Genomic DNA, 20,319 nt, shown 5'->3' on the forward strand with positions numbered 1-20,319 from the left:
ACTCTCATCATTTTTTCCCAACATGGTACTGGAGATATTAGCTAGTGCGAATGGCAAAGAAAAGAAATAAAAGGCATACAGACAACAAAGAATGAAAATTCTGTTTCCAGATCGCATGATCACCTACTTAGAAAGTTAATAAGTGAATTTAGCAAGGATCACGATATACGGTCAATATACAAAAATCAGATGTATATCTATGTTATCAACAAACAATTGAAAATTAAAATTAAGATGCCATTTGTAAAAGCATCAAAATATGAAATATTTAGGATTAAGTTTTTAAAAAATATTCAATATCTATACAATAAAATCTATAAAACATTGCTGAGAGAAAGATCTAAATGAATGAAGAGAAAGGCCATCTTTATGGATTAGAAGACAATATTGTTAAGATATCAGTTTTCCCTAAATTGATATATAATTTTAGCATGATACCAATAAAAATTCCAGCAGTATTTATGAAATTAAAAAGATGATTCTACAATATATATGGAAATATCAAGGACCTAGAATAACCAACATGCTTTTGAAGAAGAACAAAATTATAGGACTTACACAATCTGATTGTGAGGCTTACTATAAAGCTAAAGTCATTAAGACAGTGTAGTACTGGTGTAAAGATAGACACATAGAGCAATGGAACAGAATAGAGTCCAGAAATAGACTCTCATATATATGGTTATTTGACTTTTGGTAAAAGTGTCAAGGTAACTCAACAGGGAAAGTATAGTCTTTTCAACAAATGGTGCCAGAACAAATGGGTATCTGTACGTAAAAAGATGAAACACAACACTTGCTTCACATGACACAAAAATTACCTCAAAATGGATCATAGACAGAAATATAAAAGGTAAACTAATAAAATTCTGGAAGAAAATATAGGTAAAAACCTGTGACCTTGGTTAGCAGAGATTTGTTAGATAGGAAACCAAAAGCATGAAGTATAAACTAATAAGTAGTTACATTGGACTTCATTAAAATAAAAAATTAGAATCTGAAATGAAAGGCAAGCCATAGACTAGAAGAAAATATTAATAAAATATATCTCTAATAATAGACTTTAACTGGAATATTTAAGAATACTTAAACTCAATAATAAGAAAACAACATGATAAATACTGGGCAAAATATTTGAACAGGCATTTCACTAAAAGAGATATATGAGTGGCAAGTAAGCACATGAAAATACGCTCAACATCATTCGTCATGATGAAAAAGCAAACATCATTCGTCATGATGAAAAAGCAAATTAAACTCTCAATTACCATTACAAACCCCTTAAAGTGACTACAGTTAAAAACTGACAAGATTGTGTTGGTAAGGATATGGTGTAAATGGAACTCTCACACATTGTTGGTGGGAATTAAAAAAAAAATGGTACAGCAACTTGAGAAAACAATTTGGCAATTTTTTATAATGTTAAAAATACGTATTACACAACTCAGCAATACCACTTCCAGCTATTTGTCCAAGAGAAATGAAGACATATTTTCACACAAACATTTATATTCAAATATTCATGGCAGCTTTATTAATAATAGCCCCAAATTGGAAATAACCAATATGTCCATCAACTGGTAAGTGGATAAACAAATTTTAGTTTATCCTTACAATGGAATACTACTCTGCAACAAAAAAGAATGAAAGATTGGCACACACCTCAATACGGATGATGCTCAGAAAGATTTGGCTAAGGGAAAGAAATACAGAAAAACAGTACATACTATATGAAGTTTGTATGAAGTTCTATAAAGCCACAAAACTATAGTAAGTGAAAGAAAATTAGTGGTCGTTAGGGCTGGAGATGGGAGTAAGGAATTGGCTATGAAGGGGCATGAGGAGATTTTTGTGTGTAATGGAAATGTGCTGTATTACATTTGTGGTTACTGACCATATACATTTGTCAAAGCCCGTCAAATTGTACACTTAAAATAAATTTATTACATAAATTATACCTCAAAAAAGGTGATTTAAAAAAACTACACTTAATCAATTTTTTACCTATTAAGCTGATGAAACCTCAGAAGTTTGATAATGCACTGTATTGATAAGACTTTGCAGAAATAGGCAGTATTATGCATCATTTATTTGAGTATAAAATAGTTCATCATGTTATAGAGGGCAATGTCTTAGCATCTGTCAAAACTACAAATATATATAGCATTAGACCTAGAAATGCTGTTTTTCAGAAATTATCCTGGTCATATTCTTGCATACATGCAAAAAGTTTATGTACAAGTATACATTCCACCTTGTGTTACAGTAAAATGTTGGAAATAACCTTAATGTCTATCACTGGGGAACTGATTAAATAAATTACGATACACCATATTATGGAATGTCAGACAGTTTTTGAAAAGAATGTGTAAGACTCTTTTTAATTGAAGATACATTGTAAATTGGAAAAAGCAAGATGCTGCAAAATTCGTAAAAGAAACACGAAGAAAAGTAAGTGGAAAAGAAGCCATGTTGGCTTGCACGTGCTTAAAAATTCTCTGGAAGGGTAAATAAGAAGTTAACAAAATGGTTACCCATTGGGAAGAAGGAGGAACTGAACAATGGGACTCTGTATACATTTTATACTGAGTTTGAATTTCAACAATTAAATAGTTTAAAAAGAAAATAAAAATGAGAATTAGTAAAGTATACGTAATATAAATACAAATATAAGAGCAAAAGATATCCTTGAGAAGAAAAAGATGTAACTAAGGGGAAAGGAGTGAATATGGCTGCTAAATAAGGATTTGGATGAAGTTAATTATTATGCAAATTGATTAGACATTTAATTAATGTTCTTAAATCTTTCGGACATGCATGAAAGATGAACAAATGATATCTATAAAAGAAGTTATGAAATCTTGAAAACACATTCATTAAAATATTAAAAATATTCAACTTGGTGTACTACTTAGTAGCCGTGGATGACATTATTAAGATAATTACCATCTTTATTCAGGAAATAATTATAGAAAATCTACTGCAGCTAAGTTTCGACTATAGGATACATGAACCAGGGACATAGACATAATTCTTGTCTTTAGAAGGCTAGGAATTCTTTTTTTTTTTTTATTGAGTTAATGATAGGTTACAATCTTGTGAAATTTCAGTTGTACATTAATGTTTGTCATTCGTGTTGTAGGTGTACCACTTCACCCTTTGTGCCTACCCCCCACCCCACCTTTCCCCTGGTATCCCCTAAACTCTTCTTAGTCCACATTTTTAAATTCAGAAGGCTAGGAATTCTTGATGAAGAGAAGACCCAAGCACATGAAAAATTAAATAAGTTCAAGCTGAAATATGGCAGAAAGTGCCTGTATGATCAGGAAAGGCTTCAGCAAGGAAATGATCAATGAGGTGGGCCAAGTTAATGAGTAGAAGTAAAATTGGAAGGAGCACTCTTTCTAGGATGAGGTGCCTTGTTGAGCAGTGGGAAGGAGCAAGGGGAAGGAACGAAGCAATGCACAGATCAGACCAGGGAGACGGACTTCAGGTGAGAGATGGGGAAGATAAAGGCGTAAGAGGTGGAGAACCTGAACACTAGACACTGAGATGTCTGAACTTCTTACAGACATGGGCTGCCACTAGAAGCTTTGAGTAGTGATGAGCCCCACATAGAGAAGTTTAAAATAAGCCATATCTAGAAGCAATGAGCAGGACTGAATGCAGCACTGAGAGATTGCAGACAGAGACCAGGAAACTGCTGTAATAAATTAGGTGTGAAGTGATAACTAAGGTTCTGGACAAGGGTGTGGCTGTGGGATTGGAAAGGAAGGCATGCACACAAAATAGATTACTTCACAAGAATCAACAGACTTGGTGACTGCTCAGATTGGAGGAGAAAGGAAGGAAAGGGAAGAATCAAAGACCTTCTGGGTTTGAGATTGTTTTGCCGAGAGAATGATAATGCCATTGACAGAAATAACGGAGTCAGGAAAGGATGCTGGTTTAGAAGAGGAAGAGGGGGAGTTTGACTTTTAAAATATTGTGTAGGAGTCACATTGGGTATCAAGTAAAAGAGTTCAGAAGTAATTAGGAAGAGAGAGAAGACTTGGATAGTTTAAATATGGAAGTCACCAAGGGACAGAAGGATGAAGAAGGAAATTAACAGTTTGATTGTGGGAGAGGCTGATGAAGGAGAGCAGTAGGAAGGAGGAGTGGCCCCATTAATGGTTCACACAGTAGGGAGGCCAGACAGAATAAGGACTGAAAAAGTCCATTAAATAGGGTGCTTAGGAGGTCACCAGTTCCACTAAAGTGGGCAATTGAGGATAGGTTTCCGGGGTTGTGGAAGAAGAGGCTTTAACACAGGGGGTATTGCCTACTTACTTAAAGGGGTGTCAAGAAAAGCAGGGAGGAAAATTATAGCCAGAGTACTACTAAATGGACATATATTTCGGGAAGCAAAGGAGGAATCTGAAGAGGTACTACCCATACGTCCTAAAGGCAAGTACTGTGATGCTTCATATAAACAGTTGTATTAATAAAAAATTTTTTGAGTGGGCATTGACATCTTTACTAGTGCATATATTTAAAAGAAAGCCAGTCCTCAAATAAAAGTGAGGAATACTGTGTTTCTTGGCACACTAGAGTAGAGGTCCCGATCAACTACCCCATAGAGCAGATCTGGCTCACAGAAGTGTTGTTTGCTTAAACTTGTTGCTTGAACGCCACTTCCTCATCCCTCCCTATTATCTCATAGCCAGTCTGAGCCACGTGCACAGTTGCATTTGCAACTCCTGAACTAATACTTTCTAAGGCTAAACCATCCTAAAGAAAGAAAACATTCAAATAAATAGCTCAATAACTCAAGGCCAAACATCCTGACTTTGTCCAAGTATACTATATAACAAATAGGGTTCAGCAAATTTTACTTCTAGCTGTTGTTTTCTTCTGAATTGTCTCTGTGTGCAGAGCCCGCCCCTGCCCCCACCCCTAGGGCTCTCTCTTGAAGAACTGACTATGGTCAGAAGGCTCCCACCATTGCCTTTGCTATGTGCTCCCGGTTGCTGCAGTGTTCCTTTTATCCCGTTCTCTTTAATTACCATGCAAACCCTCTGCTGAGCTTTTAATTAGCAAGTTATCTTCATCTGAAGACTGGAAACCCTGGGCTCTTTCAGCATATATTAGACAGCTAAAATATGAAATTAAAGAAAACAGAGTTTTAGCCAACAGAAACAAGTGACTCATTTCCTTGTGAAAACACACAAGGTTTATGTTACTCTGGCAACGATATTCCAGAACAGTGTCTCTCCCCTCTGCTTTTAGAGCTTTTATGTGTTCCTGTTAGTGTGTGTTCTACGGTGACCTAATGTGGAACCATTCACGAGAGACAAGACAACTGTGCTTTCGGGTCGATAGCTCATCCTACGTCCTTTTGACCGGAGGAAGAAAGTTTACTTTGTACAAAGAAAGGAACTGTAAGAAGAGAAAAAGAACTCTCGACTGAGTGCTGTCCTAGGGTTTAAGTGTGCTCCTGCTGTGACTTTCAAAACACCACGACTGGTTCCAGTATGTTAGAATTCTAAGTGCCTGTTTTTCTAAAGGCAGCTGATTAAATCATAGAGTGCAACCTGTGTGTGTGCCGCCCGGGAAAAACGAAGATTTAGAGGCTCGTTGCGTAAAGACCCCAGATGTTTCTTGGGACTCACATCATGGGCGGGAATTTCATGGTGCTTAAGGCCAAAATTTCAACCCAAATTGCTACAACTCTCCAAAGCAGAAATGTGTAGAGCAAAAACATTGGTACTAACCTCTTCTCTTCTAGGTTTTAAGCTCTCTGAGGTACTTGAAAAGAAGCGGAGAGAACCTTCAATTTATTAGACTCTTGCCAATGTTATTTAAAAATCTTGGTTGGAGAAAGGGAAGACTTCAGCATTTTAAGTTTGGAGACACTTCATGAGCAGTTTTATATTTTTACTGAAAGGGCAATAAATTTTGTAGCTATTAGAATATAATAGACTAAACATGACTGGTGCATGAAGATTTTTAGGTTCATTGTCATACTTACAACCTGTCTGCAAAAGAGATTTTCAGCTTTGCGCAGTCATTTTTTCTTTCCCCTCAAAACGTGTCTTGCCAGTTATCTTGGCTTTAGAGAGAGAATAGGAGAACAGCAGAGAGAGATGAATGGGAATAGTGGGAGAATGAAGGAGAACAATTTAGTGTCACTTTATATATAAAGTCAATTTATATAATGAGGGACTGGGAGAGGGAAGATGGTTGAAAATAGAAAAAGTCGTGTAGGCTGAAGGTAGAGAAGAAGATTTTTTGGAGGATTTGAGGAGAAAGGTCTAGGAATAGTTCACATGTTTGATGGCAACAGATGGGAAGGGAGAAAAAAAAGGAATTTAAGAATTGCTGGGACTCATGTATCCTCATCATAGTGTTCAGGAAATACAAGAAAAGGAGCTGATTTATTTTGAAATTAAGTTAAATTTTTTTCAAGGATTGTATATATTTTTAGCCACAACACTGCTCTGGAACATGAACCATAAGGGTCGTGGCATTACAAACCATAAAAAAGTTTTATTATTAAAAAAATTGCTTGACAAAACTTGAAATTATTCTTACTGGAAAGATAATCTTGACTTGGAGAATGTTGAGTAAAATGTTTTCTTCTTTTTTCTTTTTTTCTGTGTGTGATACCCAAATATTAAGGTGGAAGGCAAAAGTCAACAACAACTTACTTAGGTCAAAACACTGTCACTCAGCGCTGTCACGAGGAAGGTGGCTCAGATATGAGTGACCTTCCATTCCAATGTAAACAAAGAAAGACATTAGGAACAATTTTAAGTTCTAATCAGTTTATTATAATTTCTTTACATGAGTTTAAATGAAATAACGTACTGATTTTTTTTTTTTTTATGTGACTTCTCTTTTTTCCCTAATGTCAACTCTACTTTTGGGTATTAAAAAAAAGAAAAGTAGTCCCTCTGTTGGGCGTGTAGCTTGTGAAATTACAATTACAAATTCCCCATAGAAATACGATAAAATATTTTCTTTTTTGAAATTAATAATCCAAAGTAGTTGCCAGATATTTTCCATTTGTTCAGCAAAATAAAATGAAAAAGCTAAACTATTTGCTGTACAGGATGAAGAAAGCATGTTTTACATTTTTGAAAATTGCAATTGTCTACCATAAACATTAATGGATCACATCTAGGAACTTTTAACGATATAAGAGTCAAATAGCTTGTATATATTTCAAACTTGAACTATGAAATATGAATGAATTATAATTGACCACAAGAATCGAACTTTGACAGAAATAAACACCGACCAGAGCCTTGACCATTAGTCTTAAAAAAGATGTTACATGCCACAATATATTGGCCATGAAAAGCATTATTATTATTAATGAACCAATGAAATGTGTTAGATTCCCTATTTATTTGGCCAACTGTTTGTTGGTCTAAATAGTATTAAATTTCATGATAATACTGCCAAATTTGATGAGCAATTTTGCTCATGCAAATTTAGGAGAAATTTCTGGTGATTTTATTCTATAGCAAATATTGGCTATGTCCATATGATATGAGAATGAGTAAGACTGAGAGAAACTCTGGAATCATGGAGACAAAAAGTCCTTGATTAATTGAAAAAATTTTTAATTGTGACAAAATATATATAATGTAAAATTTACCTTAACCAGTGCAGACAGGTAGTGTTAGGTAAACTCACATTGTGGTGCAACCAATCCCCAGAACTCTTTTCATCTTGCAAAACTGAAGCTTTATACTCATTAAAGGACTATTCCTTAATCTTCCCTCCTCTCAGCCCCTGGCAACCACCATTCTACTTTCCATCTCTATGAATTTGACTACTCTAGGTACCTTATGTAAGTGAAATCGTGCAGTATATTTTTGTGACTGGCTTATTTCACTTAGCATAATGTCCTCAAGGATCATGCATGTTGTAGCATGTGTCAGAATTTCCTTCCTTTATAAGACTGAATAATATTCCATTGTGTGTATATACCACATTTTGTTTATCCATTCATCCATCAGTGGACACTTGAGTTATGTTCATCTTTTGGCTATTGTGAATAATGCTGCTATGAACATGAATGTGCATATATTTCTTAGAGACTACGTTTCCAGTTATTTTGGATATATACCCGGAAGTGGAATGGCTGGATCTTATGGTAGTTCTATTTTTTTTTAAAGATTTAATTTTTTTCCTTTTTCTCCCCAAAGCCCCCTGGTACATAGTTGTATATTCTTCATTGTGGGTCCTTCTAGTTGTGGCATGTGGGACGCTGCCTCAGTGTGGTTTGATGAGCAGTGCCATGTCTGCACCCAGGATTTGAACCAACGAAATACTGGGCCGCCTGCAGCGGAACGCTCAAACTTAACCACTCGGCCATGGGGCCAGCCCCCAGGTAGTTCTAGTTTTTATATTTTGAGGAACAACCATACTCTTTTCCACAGTGGCTGTACCATTTTACTTTCTATTGGCAATGCACAAGGATTCCAATTTCTCCACATCCTCTCCAACACTTATTTTCTGGGGTTTTTTTTATTGGCCATCCTAATCAGTGTTAGGTTGTCTTTGATTAAATTTAACTAATTCAAACATTGAAATTATTAAATAGTGTTAAACCTGTTGTACACGTAGAAAACCCATAACTCAATTTTTTCTTAAGTTACTTATTCTTTTTTAAAGTTTGTTTTTAAAAGTGAGATATGTGTTATTTAATAACACATTTTAAAATAAAATTATTTCACACTTAGGGGTCCATTTATCTATTGCTGGGTAATAAAGCATCCCAAACTTAGTGCCTTAAAACAACAACAACAATTTGCAATCAATAATTTAGCTCAGGAATCAATGATCTGTGTGAGGATTGGAGAGCTCTGCTCATCTCTGCTCCACTTGACATCAGCTGAAGTGGATGTGTGGAGGCTGGAATATTCTAAAGGCTTGCTCACTCACATGTCTGGTGGTTGGTGCTGGCTGTTGGCTGGGACTTCAGCTAGGAACGTGGGCAGGAATGCCTACGTTTGGCTTCTCCTTGTGGGTGTGTGGCTTCCTCATAGCATGGTGACTGTGTTGCAAAAGTGAGGGTCTCAAGAGAGAGCTAGGAGGAAGTTGTATTGCCTTTTATACGTGTTCTATTCTCCAGTATCACAGGATGCTGCTTTTACTGTACTCTTATTAGTTAAAGAAGTCATAAAAGCTCACCTAGGTTCAAGGGAGGAGACATATACTTTACCTCTTGATGAGGGAATGGCAAGGTTCTGGAAGAGTATGGGATGAGAAGTATTGTGGCCATTTTTGGAAACCACAGTCTGCCATACCGCCATACTTAGTAACTTACTAAACCACGTTACTGTATGTGTAAGCTTCTTACTCTAACACTAAAAATAGTCACATTTATTTTCTATTTCAAAGTACGTTGTAGATCTGCTTAACCATGCTATGTTATACAGAAACATACTACACATACTTGTTGGGTTTTTTTGTGCAAAAATTTTTCTCTACACACAAATAAAATCTGTTTGTCTATTCTGCCTCCATTCTATGGCCCACATGTAGGCTTTGCAGGCTTGGAGAAAGAGTGTAGCTGGAAAACCATGTATCATATATTTGATAGTTTCAAATCAAGTTAGCAACATGTTAAGTAGAATCATTTCTAGCCTCTTAACTTGACAAGTGTTTCTTTATAACAACCTGGAAGGTCTAATTTTAACTTAGAATTTTGGAATCCTACAGGTTTTATGTCAAACGTGACTGGGAGAGTCTGCCCCTGACTGCTGGCTTCTGTCTCCTTTGCTCTTCCCCTCCCCAGCTCCATCCATCAATTGAAGACTCTCATGTACACACATGTGGACAACCCAGCCTGTGTCTAAACCTCAGCTACAATCCCATACTACAGGTGACTATTCTTTGGCCACCCCTCAGGGCCAGGAGTGCAAGCATTAGAAGTGTAGACCGCCTTCCAGAAGATGATGCAGAGAAGGTGCCCATGTAGACCTTGGAAACCTACTTGGCATCTGGGGGCCATTTGTGTAGGAAATTCTAGGGTCTAAAGTTCACTGAAAGAGATCTAGAAGTGGGGACATGAGCTCTGAGTGATCATGTCCACTTGGCCCTGTTGCCCTGGATCCCGTAGGATGGAGGAGGGCCAGTGCAGAGATCTCTAAAGCTTAAGAACCAGAGTAGGGAGCTTCTTTCCTGGGTCTGAGGGAAGTGCCTGTGGGAAGGTGGGAGAGAGTGAGTGGGGATGCTCTCTGTCCTGGACCCCTGCCCTGGGCTTTGCTTTAAATGTCAGGTGCAGCCCTATTTTCTCCCCTCTCATTTTTTTCTTTTTTCTTCCTTTCCCTTTTTCTTTCTTTCTCTTGCTCCTCTTTTCTTCTCTTTCCCTTCTTTTATTTTTCTATTTCCTTTCTAGATCTTCCTAGCCCCTCTTTGTTTCACCTTTGTAACCCCCAAACCCTCATAGTTAAATGCTGGGACTTTGTTAGAGGCCCTTCTTTTGCGACGGCATCATCTGCTGGGACTAGGTGATTCCGCTGTCTTTCGTCATCTGCCGTGTTATGTCATTTCCCGTGTATCCAGGTTGGAGTCTGAGCCTGCACATTGGTGATGCGGGTAACCATGCTCATAGCTCGAGGCTTCAAAAATCAAGCTGTAACATATAGGGGCCATGTTATTTCAAGGTGACCAAGAAATGACTTGCCCTATTGACCTCCAACCATACAGGAACAAACAACTTTTATTAGAATTGGTGATTCTTGGAAAGGATATTTGGAAGGAGTGAGTCAAAGCTGTTTGAATCTTGTGAAAAACATTTTTTTTTTTCCTGGTTTTTAGTTCATTTTAATTCAAGTACCTTACCAGATGCTTTGGGTCCAGTTCCAATTGGTCTCTCCAAAACTAATATGACAGAACTAATTAACTCACCATTCACCTCCTTTTTCTCCTATCCCGTTTCGTGTTCTCCTTCAAGCCTTCTCTTTGGCTTGAAATATTTTATCTTCTACCTAACAGTTTATTTCCTGCTCCTCAACTAAAGGTTACTTTAGTTCCTACTGGATTTATTCATCCTTCGTGTCTAGATGGGTGATGCTAAGAGGTAACTAAACTATACTCTAATCAATTACCTTTTATTTTTTCTAAGATTTTGTTTTTCCTTTTTCTCTCCAAAGTCCCCCCTACCTCTACATAGTTGCATATTTTTCAGTTGTGGGTCCCTCCAGCCACAGCATGTGGAACGGCACCCCAGCATGGCCCAACAAGTGGTGCCATGTCCGTGCCCAGGATCTGAACCGGCGAAAGCCTGGGTCGCCGAAGCGGAGCTTGCAAACCCAACCACTCGGCCACGGGACCAACCCCTCAATTACCTTTTATGTCATTATCTCAGCTGGCTCGTTTCTCTGGCAAAACTCTAAGGCCTAAATCTAACATACACGTTTTTACACAAACATGAACTAATAAGTAACAACAAAGTCACATCAAGACAAAAACTCTTCAACGTTAATTAAAGAGGAGAAAATGCATTAGTTTTAACTTTTTTCCATTTAGATTTTAAACAAGGCAGAAGCTTCTGGATACTATGTTTGCATATGTTCAGAACCTCTCAGTACACATTGAACATACAGGATTTAAGGTGCTGAAAAGTGAAAACTGAAATTGATATAAAAAATAGATCTGTCAGCTCCTAATCCCCAAAGGTGTAATATGAGCTTTCAGAAGTTAAGCATGGAAGCTATGGGCTGTTACAAAATGTTTCAATTTTTCTGATATGATCTGCCTGATGAATTTTAACTTTTGGTTATTTTTGAGAAGATCTAAGTTTTTTTAAAAAAATTAACACAATGTTACTTTCAGTTTTCAGTGTAGAAAATTTGAAAAACCACAAGAGAAAAACATCATTAATAATTTCATAAACCAAAGATATGTCCATGCACGTGTTTTTTCGTATTAAAAAATGGTATATTTTTCCCATAACAAAAAATCTTCTACAGCAATATTTCTAAATATTTTACAGTAATATATACAAATATTTTGTGTAAGTAACATATGCACATGTTACTTGTAGCAAAATTTCAAACTGTATAAGAGAGTTCAAAATGGAAAATTTTCCCTTGGAAAATACGATATGCATTCTTATGTCACTAAACATGTGCTATCCCAAAGAAAATATTACTAAAAATAAGAGGAGAAAGAGGGAGAAAAAAAGAACTTATGTCTTCACTCTCATCCTCTTTTTCTCATATTAGAGTCTGATTTTATCTTTTTTACAAAGATAATTTAGCTATTTAATCATATATTTCTTACAAATAATTTACTTTCCTCTTGAAAACATACTTGTCGGAGCCTGTGATTCTGTTATAAGTTTTAGCTATTGTTTTATAGACTGGCTGATTTCTGTCAACTTGAGATTTCTTTTCTTTTCATTCTTGGGTTAGCATTATTGTTCCTTGGATTTCATACTTTCTATTTTTGATTACTTTTTCAATTTGCTGTAGCACATCCTTGAGTAGTATTTTCAGAGATAGTCTGTTGGTCATGATAAACTTCCTGATTTTCTCATGTCCCAAAATATATCTATTTTGCACTTATTTCTGATTGATATTTTAGGTAGATATAGAATATAGATTCAAAATAATGTTTCCTCGGTACTATTAAGGCATTGTTCAACTGACTTGCAGCATCTAATGATCCAAATGAAAACTCTGATACCATTCTGATTCTCACTCCTTTATGTATAACTATTCTTTCTTTCTGGAATCTTATAGGATCTTTTTACTTATCATTGGATTTCTGAAAGTTTTCTGAATAAGTCTAACTAAGGGCCTTTAAAGATACATTGATAGTGTTATAACATACCTCCCCAAAAGTTAATATTTTAAAACAATGACAATTTACTATTTCTTATGATTCATTGGCTAGAAAATAGTGCAGAACTTTTGCTCCATTGGAGTCAACTGGGATTACTCCTTTAGTTGTATTCAGCTGGCTGCTGGGGTGGGCTGGAAGGACAAAGAAGATTTCATTTGCATCTTTGTTGCCTCAGTGCTCTTCCACCTGGCTTTTTTCTCCAGATGGTCTTCTTCATTATATACTCTAACCTGAGCTTCCTGGCTAAGTGGAAGCCACAAAGCCTCATCAAAACTAGTCTTGGAGGCTACCCCATACTACTTCTGCCACATTCTGTCCATCAAAGCAAGTTTCAGGATAAATATAGGTTTAAGGATAGAGGAAATTGACTCTACTGTTTGATGAAAAAACTAACAAAGTCTTATTGCAAAAGTCACGTGGTATAGGAGATATTATTGTGGCCATCTTTGGAAACAAGCAACCAGAAGCATTTGTAAGAATTTTCAACGCAAAGAAATATTATTTTCAGTTTTAGAAAATTTCCTTTCATTATTTTCTCCCCCTCTCTTTTCTCTCATTTAGGAACTCCTGTTAGATAGATATTGAACTCTCTGGGTTGATCTTCTACGTCTTAACTTTTCTTCCCTGTTCTGTTTTTTATCTTTTAGAAGGTTTCTTGTTTTTTTCCCCCCTCAGAATCTCTATTGAATTTCTTATTTTGGAATGACATTTATAATTTCCAGGAACTCTTTAGTATTCTTTGATTGCATATTTTTCTTATCATTATATTCTTGTTTTCCATGTGCAGCTTGTTCTCTAATATTTTTAAAGTTGAAAGTTATTTTCTGTTCCCTTAATTATCACTGATTCTTTCATGGTCAATTGCTTTATTTTTTCATCATATGTATGAACAAAGGACAGAAAGGCAAGTTTGCTTAGCAGAGATAACTAATTTGAGTTTCCTCGATAGGTTCTAGACCTGTTGAACCAACAGGCTTCTCCCATTCATGGAGAAATGAGTGTGAATATGAGCAGAGAGTGAGTACTGGAAAGCTTCACTTAGGGAGTAAAATCAGAAGGCAGTCAGGCAAGTAGACCAGCTCCATCCTGTGTTGTGCCAAATGAGGAAGGCTTTGTTCTGGAGTGCTTCCATTTCTAGAGGTTCTACTCTCTCCCTAGCATATTGGTCAGTTGTTTTAGACATTAGATCTTTAGTTTTATCCTAGAGGTAAATATTTTGACTCTCCTAGAGAAAGTAGGATGCTGTTGATGAGGGGACAAATTGTATAGTTGCTGTGTAAATAATCCTAGAATTAATCATCTTGATTTTTGTCTCTTTTCCTAGTTTGGCCCCTTTCAAGCTTGGAGCCTCTCCTTGACTTTGTTGCTGAGGAAAATTACTCCTATCCCTCCTTCAGCCTTTTTATTTATTTATTTATTCATTCTTTTGTGAGGAAGATTAGATCTGAACTAACATCTGTTGCCAATCTTCCTCTTTTTGCTTGAGGAAGATTTTTGCTGAGCTGACATCTGTGCCAGTCTTCCTCCATTTTGTATGTGGGACACCCCCACAGCATGGCTTGACAAGCAGTGTGCAGGTCTGTGCCTGGGATCCGAAAGTGTGACCCACGGGCTGCTGAAGTGGAGCATGCAAACCCCACCACTACACCACCACTATATCACTTCAGCCTTTTTAACGTCCATTCTACTTTCTATCTTCCAGAGATTTATCAAAAGCCCTGCTTGCCTGGGCTTCCCCCTCTCCTTCACAACACTGTGGGAACTTACTCTTTTTTGTACTTTTTTACTGTGCTTACTTTGGGATGTGCTCTGGCTGCTGTATTGAAATGGAAGACAACAACATGATGTTAGTGGTTACTTGGTATTCCACTATATGGATGCACTGTAATTTGCTTCAATAAGTGCCGATTTCTGAGCAGTTAGATTATTCCCATTGTTTGATTGTTACTCTTATAAATGTACCAAGGAGGACAAAATGTTATTTTGAGAAATATTTGTTAAGGCTTTCTGATCATGGCTGGAATAGGCTGGATGAGTCAATGAGAAAGCTAAACTGTTTCTCATAAGAAATAAGATTTTGGAGGAGGAAGGAGGAAGCGAACTGGGGAGGAGAAAAAGTTGAAAGATTGAGGAGGTCCAGCAACATAGGCAGGAAATTGAAGCCCAGGTAGAAGAGACAGCCAGAAATAAAGGGGACTGTGTCAGGAGAGGAATATCTGAGATTGGCTATGCTCTATTGCCATATAACACCCTCTGTGACCTCATGCCTGCAGCACAGTCTACCATCACAGCCTTAGGGAGGGAAGGGATTGGGCAGTGTCCAGCAAATGAAGGGTGACATGATCCAGAAAAGAGACATTAGGGATGAAGAGGGGCTGGGTTTCTGGCTGTGTATGAGACAAAGATTTGAGAGAAATTTTGCTTGAGACTTGAAGTGCTAGTTCTCTATATGAGCTTTCCTCCACGCCATCTCAATTTCTTCTTATTGGTGTACAATGTGTCAGGAAAAGTCTCCTTCTTTTTAATCAGAAAAAGTTTCCAGGAGGAAACTTAGGTGAGTGGAAATGGACTGCTGACCTTACTCTAATTCCTATGTTAGGGGCTTAGTCTTAGCCAAGATGGTGGCCTGAAGACAAGCTTGCCTGTGTCACCATATCCTCTGAATCACTTGAGAAGTCTTAGACTGTTGCAAAAGAAAGCTCAACTCACATTAGCTTATAAAAAAGAGGGAGAAATGATTAGCTGACCTAACTTAAAGTCCTGGAGTAGGGAAGGCTTTAAGTTAAGCTTCATTCTGTCTCTCCCTTTTATTGTCATTACTCTTTAAGGGGTCAGAATATGGCTGCAGACATTCCTGGCCTGACATGTATGCAAAACAACACCCAGAGCAGCAAGACACTATACCTTCCAGAGGTTTCTCTTGGGAGGAAACGTTTCTCAGAAGTCCCCAGCAAACTTCCACTTACCTCTCATTGGTCACATGTCCATTCTTAAAGCAATCCCTGTTCTCAGTGGCTTAGATGGATCCTGAACCAGTCAAGAGATATGTGATCACCATGATTGAATAGAACTTGGAGCGAGGAGAAAGGTTGTTAGAGAGACAGCCTCAATGCCCGGTGTGTCCTCTTCTTCACAGTCAAGGTTCCCCTCCTCCATCACTGACGCCCATATGATAGGATCTCACCCATTAAATATAGCTTTCTTCATGTCCTCTCTCTGATTCAAGGCCTCCATGAAGAAGAGGTGGCAATTAAACTTGGCTTCTCATTGATCTCCAAGCCCACTACTGTTTTCTGACCCTTCCCAACAAGCATTAGCTTCTATATCACCTTAACTGGATTCTCAGCCTCAAAGTATTTGTCAAGGAATTCCCATTGTTTCTACCATCTACCAAATGTTTTTTACCTCATAAGTACCACCTTTATGCAAATATTGGTGTCCCCAGCTCTCTCTAGGATGTTGCTATGACAATCTTGTGCCTCCTTCTTCATGTAGACTGTAGTTTGCTAGCTAACTTCATTTCAAATGTTGTTAGATATTTCCAATTGCCTTTAAAAGAGATTGCATCAATTCACATTCCCATAAGAAATGGGTATCTGTTTTCTATCACATCCTTGCCAACACTGTGTGCTATGAACCTTTTGATCATTGCAAATTTTGTAGGTTAAAAACTGGAATTATTACTTTTGTTAATCTCTTGGTCAGCTAGAGTATATCTTCAAGTGAATTTTTTGTGTGTAAAGAGTCTCTGTGTGTCATATTTTCTGTGCCCTTATACAACTAGGACAATCTGTTACTTACACACGTGAATGACAAACCTGAAAGTTCTAGGTTCACAGTATAATGGTCTCAGTTTTTGAAGAGAACTGTGAAGCTAGGCTGATTTTTATCTTTATACATAACTTGATATTGCTTTGAATCCTTGAAAATTAAGGTTTGTTTCTTTTTCTCATCTAGACTCTTCTTTTCCCAGAATTTATTTAGGTATAAGAGTGTGTGTGTGTGTGTGTGTGTGTGTGTGAATACATCAGTTTCCCCCAAGAACATTTTCTCATTTTTCGGTTTTGCTTTTGCCACTGTCTATTAATTCTAGTTTCTTCTTCAGGAAATCCCAGTTTTCATAAATTGCTCCCTACTTCTTGTAAACGCAGGACATTTTTAATTCATTGTTTTATATCTGGTCCACTTTTTCTTCACTATCTCTCCTAGGATAACACATACGCTATCTTGCACACATTAAAACTTATTAATAAAACACTAACACATTTTGGTTATTTATTCACATATTTCATTACTAAGGCAGTTAAAAATTTTATTCTTTGGAGTCATGTGCTTAATCAGTGCAAAGATAAGATACTTGAAAGGACATTCCTTTGTCCATAACTAAATATGGGTTTTGGACCATATTATCAGACTTTGCCCAAAGCCCTTCTCTGTGACAGTCTCAGTTGCATGCACAGTTATTATGTAAATGTATCTGTGTGAGAAATTAAAGGGCAAAATGAGTGATATGTTTAACATTATACATTGTACCAATTATGAACTTTATTTCAAAAAGATTGTATAATTAAACATTAGATAGCCACACCATTAATGCAAACAATCATTCCCTACTTCTTACATACCATTGTCAACATTTATAAATACAAGACTCGGTTTCATGAATCAGTAGACTGGATAATTGGAGGTGAATTGGCCAGAGCAATTATGCGGAAACCACACTGAGCTGAAGCTTGATGTATTTTATGGCTGGATCAACGTGGAAGACGATCTAAAACAGTAGCTCTTCATCTTGGTTGCGCTTTGGAACCATCTAGGGATGCATGAACAAGCCCGAACACACTGACCTCTCCAGACACAGGGCCCACTTCGAGCACATCAGTCTGGACATATTGACCATTCTAATATCTACCAAGATGTACAGTGCATATGCTCTTTGATCCAGCAGTCATATTTCCAGGAACCTGTCTTACGGAAATACTTGCATGTATGCATAAAGATCCATTTTAAAGATATTTATTTATTCATCCAACTAATATTCATGGAGCCCATATTCAGGGCCAGCACTGTTGTAAACACTGAGGACAGTGAACTGTGTGTGCTCAGGAAGATTACAAGCTTGTGGGAAGGGTCATATAACAAACACACAAAGAGAGAAACTGGAAAAATAACAGATGGTTATAAATGCCATGCAGAGAATTCAAATATGGTACCCAGTGAAGCCTTCTGGAACTTTTACTTCTCACATAGGACTAGAGAGACACTATGTTAGGTTTCTCTTTGCCTTGACTTTCCATTATTTTCACTCTACTGTGGAAGCCTGTGAAGGAGAAGAGTCTTTGTGAGGCGTCACCACCTGGAATTCCAGTGGAGAGTGGGACAATATCCTGGGAAAGAAGGTAATCTTTGCTGTTCCTAGATGTTCCCAACCTCATCTGTGGTTTCTTTCTTTCTTTCATTAAAATTTACTCATTTTTGTTTTGCTAAAATACATATAACATAAAATTTACCATTTTACCCATTTTAAAGTATACAATTCTGTGGTATTAAGTACATTCACATTGTTGTACAACCATCACCACTATCCATCTCCAGAATCCGTTCATAATTCCAAACTGAAACTCTGTACCCCTTAAACACTAAGTCCCCACACCTCTCTCCCCAGCCCCTGGCAACCACCATTCTACTTCCCGTCTCTACGAATTTCACTATTCTAGTACCTCATAAAAGTGGAATCTTACAATAGTCATCCTTTTGTGTCTGGTTTATTTCACTTAACATAACGTCCTCAAAGTTCGTCCATGTTGTAGAACGTGTCAGAATTTCCTTTCTTTTTAAAGGCTGAATAATATTCTATTGTATGTATAGGCCACATTTTGCTTATCCATTTATCCTTTGATGGATATTTGACTTGCTTCCACCTCTTGGTATTGTTAATAATGCTGTTATGCTGTTATGAACATGGGAGGACAAATATGTCATTGAGATCCTGCTTTCATTTATTTTGGAAATACTCCCAGAAGTGAGATTGCTAGATTCTATCGTAATTCTGTTTTTAACCTTTGGTGGAACTGCTATACTGTTTTTCATAGGAGATATGCCGCTTTACATTCCCACCAACAGTGAGCAAAGATTCCAGTTTCTCCACATCCTCATCAACAATGGTTATTTTCTGTTTGCTTGTTTGTTTTTCTAGCAGTCATCCTAATAGGAGTGAGGTGATATCTTGTTGTGGTTTTAATTTACATTTCCCTAGTGATTAGTGATGTTGAGCATCTTTTATATGCTTGTTGGCCGTTTGTAAATCTTCTTTGGAGAAATATTCTTTTTCCATTTTTTTTTTATTGAGGTCACATTGGTTTATAAAATTATATAAATTTTCGGTTTACATCATTGCATTTCGGCTTCTGTATAGACTGCATTGCGTTCACCACCAAAAGTCTAGTTGTCATCCATCGCTGTACCCATATGCCTCTTTGCTGCTTTTTGCCCTGCCCCCACCCTCTTCCCCTCTGGTAACCACCAATCTCTTCTACATATCTATGTGTTTGTTTGTTTATCTTCCACATATGAGTGAAGTCATCCCTTAAATCTAAGCAACCAAGTCTTTCTTGAGCTAAAATTTTATTTGATTATTTTATTGATTACTTGCTCCACACTGCTCTTCATTCTCTCTGTTCTTTCTTGGATTTCCTATGAGATAGATGTCGGACTTCCGAGTCCATCATTTGTCTCTCACAAAGCTCTCATGCTTTCCACAGCTCTGTCCTTTTAAGCCGCGCTGTGAGACACTTTTGGGATTGACCTTCTAGATTAGTAAGTCATTCCTTAGCTGTGAGTGTTCTCCTATTCAGATTCAATGTTTTATTTTTAATATTATCAATAAAATTTCTAATTTATGGGAATTTCTGATTTTCTTTTCTTTTTCACAGGTACATTTTCCTCTCAAATCCCTTGGAGACTAATTTTACTTATTTCAAAGTCTTGCTACATTAAATCTCTTTTTGGGGGGATAAGTTCTTTTGTTAATGGAGTTTCAGACCTCTCTTTCATGACATTTATTGGCTTTTCTCAAATATTTAGGGGATTATTGGTTGTCTGCTCATGTTTGTGTTTGTCTCTTGTAGAATGTTTTTGAAAAAACATTCTCAAACGATAAGCATGACCCTTGGAGGTGTGAACAGTTATAGTCTGAACAGAGACATTGGCTCCACTTTCTGGCCTGCTTATCATGCCCACCGGATAGAAGTGGAGGCAGTAAGACTTATTTCCTAAGCTAAATTGAATTTAAGAGAAAAGGCAAGGTGGGCTGTGGCCTAAGGTACAGGAGGGATGTTGTTTATTTGCCTTCAGGGTTGTTACTGTGACTTGTTAGCAATGACTTAAAGTGTTACTCAAAGGGTTTAATTTAAACACAAAGGAGAATCCCTGGTACAGTAAAGTTCGTAGGAACTTCAATGAGTTTTCTGG

At 37.1% G+C, this 20,319-nt stretch overlaps 1 long non-coding RNA gene across 4 annotated transcripts in view; it reads left to right on the top strand.

The window, feature by feature from the left end:
• Nucleotides 1–20,319, top strand: part of LOC139076797 (uncharacterized) — a 136,012-nt gene that overhangs the window by 43,706 nt on the left and 71,987 nt on the right. For all 4 annotated transcript variants that reach the window (XR_011528763.1, XR_011528761.1, XR_011528762.1 and 1 more), the window contains one exon: nucleotides 9,718–9,880. This is a non-coding gene — a long non-coding RNA (uncharacterized lncRNA). The remainder of the gene's footprint in view (nucleotides 1–9,717; nucleotides 9,881–20,319) is intronic.

This window comes from Equus przewalskii, chromosome 17, assembly GCF_037783145.1.
Source record: "Equus przewalskii isolate Varuska chromosome 17, EquPr2, whole genome shotgun sequence".
NCBI classification, from domain to species: Eukaryota; Metazoa; Chordata; class Mammalia; order Perissodactyla; family Equidae; genus Equus; species Equus przewalskii.